Source organism: Bos indicus, chromosome 13 (genome assembly GCF_029378745.1).
Source record: "Bos indicus isolate NIAB-ARS_2022 breed Sahiwal x Tharparkar chromosome 13, NIAB-ARS_B.indTharparkar_mat_pri_1.0, whole genome shotgun sequence".
NCBI lineage: Eukaryota > Metazoa > Chordata > Mammalia > Artiodactyla > Bovidae > Bos > Bos indicus.
Window position 1 is genome coordinate 1,741,572 of NC_091772.1, and position 8,009 is coordinate 1,749,580.

Sequence of the window (8,009 nt, forward strand, 5' to 3'; positions counted from 1 at the left end):
GAAGATATACAGATGGCTAATAAACACATGAAAAGATGCTCAACATCATTCATTATTATTGGAGAAATGCAAATAAAACCACAATGAGATATCACCTCACCCTAGTCAGAATGGCCATCATCAAAAAGTCTACAAACAATAAATGCTGGAGAGGGTGTGGAGAAAAGGGAACCCTTTTGCACTGCTGGTGGGAATGTAAATTTATACAGCCACTATGGAAGACAGTACGGAGATTCCTTAAAAAGTTAGGAATAAAACCACCATATGACCCAGGAATCCCACTCCTAGGCATATGCCCTGAGGAAACGTCAATTGAAAAAGACCCATGTATCTCAATGTTCATTGCAGCACTATTTACAATAGCTAGAACATGGAAGCAACCTAGATGTCCATCAACAGATGAATGGATAAAGAAGCTGTGGTACATATACACAGTGGAATATTACGCAGCCATAAAAAGGAACACATTTGAGTCAGTTCTAAAGAGGTCAATGAACCTAGAACCTATTATACAGAGTGAAGTAAGTCAGAAAGAGAAATATAAATATCATATACTGACACATATATATGGAATCTAAAAAGATGACACTGATGAATTTATTTTCAAGGCAGCAATGGAGAAACAGACATAGAGAACCGACCTATGGACACAGAGGGAGGGGAGGAGGCTGAGATGTATGGAGAGAGTAACATGGAAATTTACAATACCATATGTAAAATAGATAGCTAATGGGAATTTTCTATATAATTCAGGGAACCTAACATGTGCTCTGTGACAATCTAGAAGGGTGGGGTGGGGAGGGAGATGGGAGGGAGACTCAGGAGGGAGGGGACACAGTTGCATCTATGGATGATTCTTGCTGATGTATGACAGAAAACCACAAAATTCTGTAAAGCAATTATCCTTCAATTAAAAAAATTCTGGACCTTTCATTTACCAGTTTTAGAAATTTTTTTTGAAGATTTCTTAGCGTTATGAAGTCATAGAATTTATTTCTGTAAAATGGGAATTGTATGATCTGTCTTGAAAGTAAGTCATTCCTCACAAATTAATGACTGATGACTAGGTCCCAAATACTGTTTTTAAGTTCTGGATATCCATTATTGATGGAAAGTGCAAAGGTCCAGAGGCAGTAATATAGTTGGCAAGTTTGAAGAACAATCTAAACTTCAGGAAAAAAGAGAGGATCTCAGTTTACATAGAACATTTTGGCCAGAAACAAGAAAGAAGAAGGATTTCTCTTGCTAAAATTTCTAACTAAATTCCTCTATTTGGAATTAGGATTAGGAGATTAGTGCTTGAGAGCATTCTGGGATCTGAGCACAAACAGGAACAGAACGCCATCCCTTCAGTATTTCTTTTCTAAGAGATTCATTTGTGGGAAAACCCATGAAAATTCCCATGCTCTGAGAAGAGCTAAACTTTCTACTATAGAGAATATTTCTCAAAGACCTATGTCAACAGATGAATCAATGATAATATTCCTGCCTGCTCCCTGCCCTCTAGAATTCTAGAATGCTAGAATTTTTCCAAATAATTTTGGAAAAGGCATACCTTGGATAGCTGCCCCCCACCCCAAATTAAATGACTGTGCTATACTAGAGGCATAGAGCTTCAAAATGTAAGTTATTCTGAATTATAAAAGGTAAAATTATATAGTTTTGCACACCCAATTTTTATTTATTTATTTATTTTTAAATTATAGGATAACTGCTTTACAGAATTTTGTTGTTTTCTGTCAAACCCCAACTTGCACACCCAATTTTGAAGTCTTAGATCTTATACTTTACTTAAAACCCACGTTGGCTTTTATAATTTTTCCTTATAAAATAAGGTAAAATGTACTATCCCATCCTTTCTATAGAAGAGATGGATAGCTCTCCACCAAAATTTGTGCTCCCTACTTAACTGAAAAGCAGCTGCCCACAAACAGACTATATTTCCCAGAGTCCTCTGCATCTCACCAGGGCCAGATGATTAGTTCCCTGTGGATGGAGGTGATGTATGTCCTTTCCAGAATCAATTATCTTCTCTATTTTTCTCTCTTTGTTTGCTATCTAAATTGCAAAGGTCTCTAAATGTCTTCCTCTCTGGGGAGGGAGAAGCACAGAATGGGACTCCTGGATGTCACCTTCAAGGCTATCTGCTGACCAAGGATACTTGCATTGTACTACTGTGTGGGCGAGAAATAAATGTCTATTGTCTGAACCACTGATATTTGTGGCTTATTTGAAATAGCAGTTAATATTCCCTCAGTTAATAAAAAATCACCCCCAGCAAACCACAAAATGAACCAAGCCAAAAAGCAATGTCTAGGTTTTAAGAAACTAACTTTAGGAAAAATGGATTCACATTGTAAACATGCAGAATTAATGCTAGATTAATTAGAGGGTGTAGAGGTAGAATCCTTCCTAAAATAGCATTGCATAAAGTTGTGACTTAAGGAGTCTGAGTAAAGAGAATCTTTAGGTTTGACACAATGTTTCCTAGTTTTATACAAAAGAAGAGTCAACTAGTCAGATAGGGGTCTAAGGTGTAGGGAGACATCACAGCCTGTTTCCGTCCTATACCCTTGTTGATCCCAAAAGATCTCCTTTGCTTATCACAATCATCATTGCTGTTGGAAAGTGTTATTGAGCTTGCTTTTTTCTAACAGGTGTGAATTGCATGGATTCTATTTCCTAATATGAAGGTAGTGTCATTTGATATTTTCACATAAAGAGAGTTACCTCACAGCATGGCTTCTGAAGCTAACATTAACTTGTTCTTCATGAGTCCACTAACACTGTAAACTGCAATCAGAACTTTGATTTGGTTGGTCCTGTGAAGCCTTATGAGATCAATGATTTCCTTAGTTCAATTTTTTTCTTGCCATAAACTTACCCTCAACAGAAAGCATAGACATTTTTAGAGCTGTATGCTAATGGATGCTAGGTCCAGAGGATTTCCGTGACTCAACGAAGATCATTAACATGGCACACAAAGAGTCAGCTCTGCATCTTTTGCCATTAAAAAAAATTATCAAAGACAATGGTTGCCATTCAGAAATTCTCCATGGTGGGAGATCAACAATAAGATCATAGTGAGCCCATATTCCAAAAACTATCACATTGGATATTTAAGATCTTCAGTTGACTTACTCCAGCTAAAGCAGAAAATTCTTCATTAAGCTGAATAAAATATTATAAACCCATTGAGGCCATCAATAGAATGGGTAAGTAAATTATGGTATTATATATTGGCATACTGGTGTACCATACTGCAATGAGAATTAACAAAATTCAGTTGCATCTGACCACATGTACAAATTTCACAAACATAATACTGAGTAAAAGAAACCCAGAAAAAACAATACATAATTTATGACATTTTTATATGATGTTCAAAAACAAAACAAATTAATTTATTGTGTTAAAGGTTAGAACAGGCAGAAACTGGAGGAAGATACAGACAGACTCCTAGGGAAATGGCAGTGTTCTGTTTTCATACTTGGGCTCTGATTTCCTAGGAGTGTTGAGCAGTAAAAAAAAATCACTGAACCATATTTAGTAAATTTTTATATATATATATATATATATAAATGTTATATTTCAATAAACAACAAAAATCAAACAACACACTTAATGACCCTTGTAGAGATCTCAGGTAATGAATCAGGTCTCAGGTAATGAATGAACTCTCAGATACTCCCCATATACTTTTGAAAAAAATTGCATCTTGAGTTTTGTCATATGTCATCTTTAAATTCAACCAGATTAAAACCATTTTACAAAAACGGAGTCTACACAGATGTTTTTGAAATTGGAATCCTCTTCTTCCTTCACATCTATTGCAGTTTTCTTTTGTTTTGTAGGCAAACATCACATTTTAAAGTGGTTACTAAGGTTCAAACGTGGTCTATGTTTCATAGATAATTCATGGAAGCAAAACCAGTCCTTGCTTGACAGTATGAAGCAGTCATGACATTTATAAGCTCAAAGAAGTCAATACTGTGAATAAAATGTTATCTCTAACACCCTAGTGGGGATGGGAGGCCACCAAGGCTTGGCCCTCAACCCAGTACTTCTGTCATGCTTTTTGTTTGAGTTTATCCTGGTGACAAAAATGAGTCACAATCAGTAAGTGTAAATGTAACATTTTAAAGCTATGTTATTTCACCATCACTTCCAGCATCTTTACCAACCATCTTGGTTGGTTACAATCATATCCATCTAGTATTGTTACTGCGTTTTTGGTTTTTACTGCTGGCGGTATTGCTACATACCAGGTTACCCCCCTGTTAAAAACATAGCAGCTTTAGTTTTTTTGTTTTTGGTTTTGTGGATCAGGAATTCAGGAATAGCTCAGCTGGGCAGTTATTTCTTAGGGTCTCTCAGACAGTTGCAATCAGGTGATACCTGGGTTACAGTCATCTGAAAGTTCAGCTGGGCTGGATATCCAAGATGCTTCACTCAAATGGCTGGCCAGTGGGACATGCTGTCAGCCAGGCTCAGCTAGGGCTGGTAACCAAAGCATTTACACATGCCTCCTCAGCATGACAGTCTCTGGGTACAGTAAGTCTCCTACATAAAAACCTTCAAGTTGAGAACTTACAAAGATGCGAGTGTGTGTTTGCATGTCCAATTACATAAGCTGGAGCTAGATATGCAAGAGGACAACCTCATTGAACTCCTTGCTGTGGAAGACGAGGTTACTAGTGAAGATTTGATGGAATTGGACCCCAGAGAAAGGACAGAGACAAGAGGAAGAAGAAGTAACTGAGGAGATTCAATATGCAGGAAATAGCGATGGGATTTTCTTTATTTGAGGAGGCACTGTTGGTTTTTGAGGCTTAGGACCCAAACGTAAAAGGGTACATGAAGTTTGCAGCAGTTGTTCAGAGTGCAATCCAGTGGTACCATGTCATCTATGATGAGAAAAAAAGATCTACTACCCAGACATCACTGGGACATTTTTTCAAGAGAGTAGATAGAATTGAACCCAGCAAGGAACCAGAATCTATGCCATCAATGTCAGGCATGAGTAAAAGGGCAGCTCGCCCTCTGCCTCCTATTGCTGATGGTCTGTTAGCTCTGTCGTCTCCCACCTTCTCTCCCACCTCCAGTCAGCAACTCTTCTTGCCTGTTCAATCAGTGCCAGCCCCTGTATGCCAGCTGTTGTACTGGATTACTGTACTTTCCAAGGTACTGTACTGTAAGATTAAAAATATTATCTTTATTTTTTGTATTTGTTTTTTATATGTTTGTATGAAAAGTATTATAAGTCATTACAGTACTATATAGAAAATTGTGTTAATTGGGTACTTAGGCTAACTTTGTTGGACTTAGGAATGTGCTCTTGGAATTGAAGTCATTGATATGCAGGGGACTTACTCTGTTTTCTTGATTTTCTTTCTTTTTTTAATTAATTAATTTATTTTAATTTGAGGATGATTTCTTTATAATATTATAGTGATTTTTGCCATACATGGGCATGAATCACCCATGGGTACACATGTGTCTCCCCATCCTGAACCCCTCTCTGACCTCCCTCCCCATCCCATCCATCTGGGTAGTCCCAGAGAATTGGCTTTGAGTGCACTGCTTCATACATTGAACTTACACTGGTCATCTATTTTACATATAGTAATATTCATGATTTAATGCTATTGTCTCAAATCATCCCACCCTCGCCTTCTCCCACATAGTCCAACGTCTGTTCTTTACATCTGTGTCTCTTTTGCTGCCTTTCGTATAGGATCTTCATTACCATCTTTCTAAATTCCATATATATGTGTAATATACTGCATTGGTGTTTCTCTTTCTGACTTACTTCATTGTGTATAATAGGCTCCAGTTTCATCCACCTCATTAGAACTGATTCAAATGCATTCTTTTAATAGCTGAGTAATATTCCATTATGTATAGGTACTACAGCTTTCTTATACATTCATCTGCTGATGGACATCTCAGTTGCTTCCCTGTCCTAGATATTGTAAACAGTGCTGCGATGAACATTGGGGTACACACGTCTCTTTCAATTCTGGTTTCCTCAGAGTGTATACTCAGCAGTGGGATTGCTGGACATATGGCAGTTCTATTTCCAGTTTTTTAAGGAATCTCCATACTGTTCTCCATAGTGGCTGTACCAGTTTGCATCCCCACAATCAATGCAAGAGGGTTCCCTTTTCACCACACCCTCTCCAGCATTTATTGTTTATAGACTTTTTGATGGCAGGCATTCTGACCATCATGAGATAATACTTCATTGTGGTTTTGATTTGCATTTCTCTAATAATGAGTGATGATGAGCATCTTTTCATGTGTTTATTAGCCATCTGTATGTCTTCTTTGGAGAAATGTCTGTTTAATTCTTTGGCCTACTTTTTGATTAGGTTGTTTGTTTTTCTGGTATTGAGCTGCATGAGCTTCTTGTACATTTTGGAGATTAATTCTTTGTCAGTTGCTTCGTTTGCTATTATTTTCTCCCAATCTTAAAGCTCCCTTTTCACCCTGCTTATAGTTTGCTTCATTGTGCAAAGCTTTTAAGTTCAATTACATCCCATTTGTTTCTCTTTGTTTTTATTTTCATTACTCTGGGGGGGTGGGTCATAGATGATCTTGCTGTGATTTATGTCAGAGTGTTTTGCCTATGTTTGCTTCTAAGAGTTTTACAGTTTCTGGCCTTACATGTAGATCTTTAATCCATTTTGAGTTTATTTTTGTGTATAATGTTAGAAGGTGTTCTAGTTTCATTCTTTTACAAGTGGTTGACCTGTTTTGCCAGCACCACTTGTTTAAGAGATTGTCTTTTCTTTATTGTCTATTTTTGCCTCCTTTGTCAAAGATAAGGTGCCCATAGGTGCATGGATTTATCTCTGGGCTTCTATTTTGTTCCATTCATCTATATTCCTGTCTTTGTGCCAGGACCATACTGTCTTGATGACTGTACCTTTGTAGTATAGCCTGAAGTCAGGAAGTCTGATTCCTCCAGTTCCATTCTTCTTTCTCAAGATGGCTTTGGCTATTTGAGTTTTTTTTGTGTTTCCATACAAATTGTGAGATTATTTGTTATAGTTCTGTGAAAATTACCATTGCTAGCTTGATAGGGGTTGCACTGAATCTATAGATGGCTTTGAGTAGTATACTCATTTTCACTATATTGATTCTTCCAATCCATGAACATGGTATATGTCTCCATCTATTTGTGTCATCTTTTATTTTCTTTATCAGTGCTTTATAGATAGATAGTGAAGTCGCTCAGTCGTGTCCAGCTCTTTGCGACCCCATGGACAGTAGCCAACCAGGCTCCTCCATCCATGGGATTTTCCAGGCAAGAATACTGGAGTGGGTTGCCATTTCCTTCTCCAGGGTATCTTCCTGACCCAGGGATTGAACCTGGGTCTCCTGCATTGTAGGCAGATGCTTTACCATCTGAGCCACCAGGGAAGTCTTTGTAGTTTTACAAAAAAAGTCTTTACAGTGCTTTATAGTTTTCTATATATAGGTCTTTTGTTTCTTTAGGTAAATCTATTCCAGAATATTTTATTCTTCTCATTGCAGTGGTGAATGGGATTGTTTCCTTAATTTCTCTTTCTGTTTTTTCATTGTTCATGTATAGCAATGCAAGGGATTTCTGTGTCTTAATTTTATGTCTTGAAACTTTGCTATATTCATTGATTAGCTCTGGTAATTTTCTGGTGGTATCTTTAGGGTTTTCTATGTAGAGGATCATGTCATCTAAAAATAGTGAGTGTTTTACTTCTTTTCCAATCTGGATTCCTTTTATTTATTTTTCTTCTCTGATTGCTGTGGCTAGTACTTCCAAAACTATGTTGAATAGTAGTGGTGAGAGTGAGCACCTTTGTCTTGTTCCTGATTTTAGAGGAAATGCTTTCAATTTTTCACCATTGAAAAATTGCTGTGGGTTTGTCATATATGGCTTTTATTGTGTTAGGTATGGTCCTTCTATACCTACTATCTGCAGAGTTTTTATCATAAGTGGGTGTTGAATTTTTTCAAAATCTTTC

General features: G+C 37.1%; 1 non-coding gene across 1 annotated transcript; it reads right to left on the minus strand.

The window, feature by feature from the left end:
- Nucleotides 1–7,355: 7,355 nt before the first annotated feature.
- Nucleotides 7,356–7,428, minus strand: TRNAC-ACA (transfer RNA cysteine (anticodon ACA)). Its single transcript has one exon. It is a non-coding gene; the product is annotated as a tRNA-Cys (tRNA).
- Nucleotides 7,429–8,009: the final 581 nt, after the last annotated feature.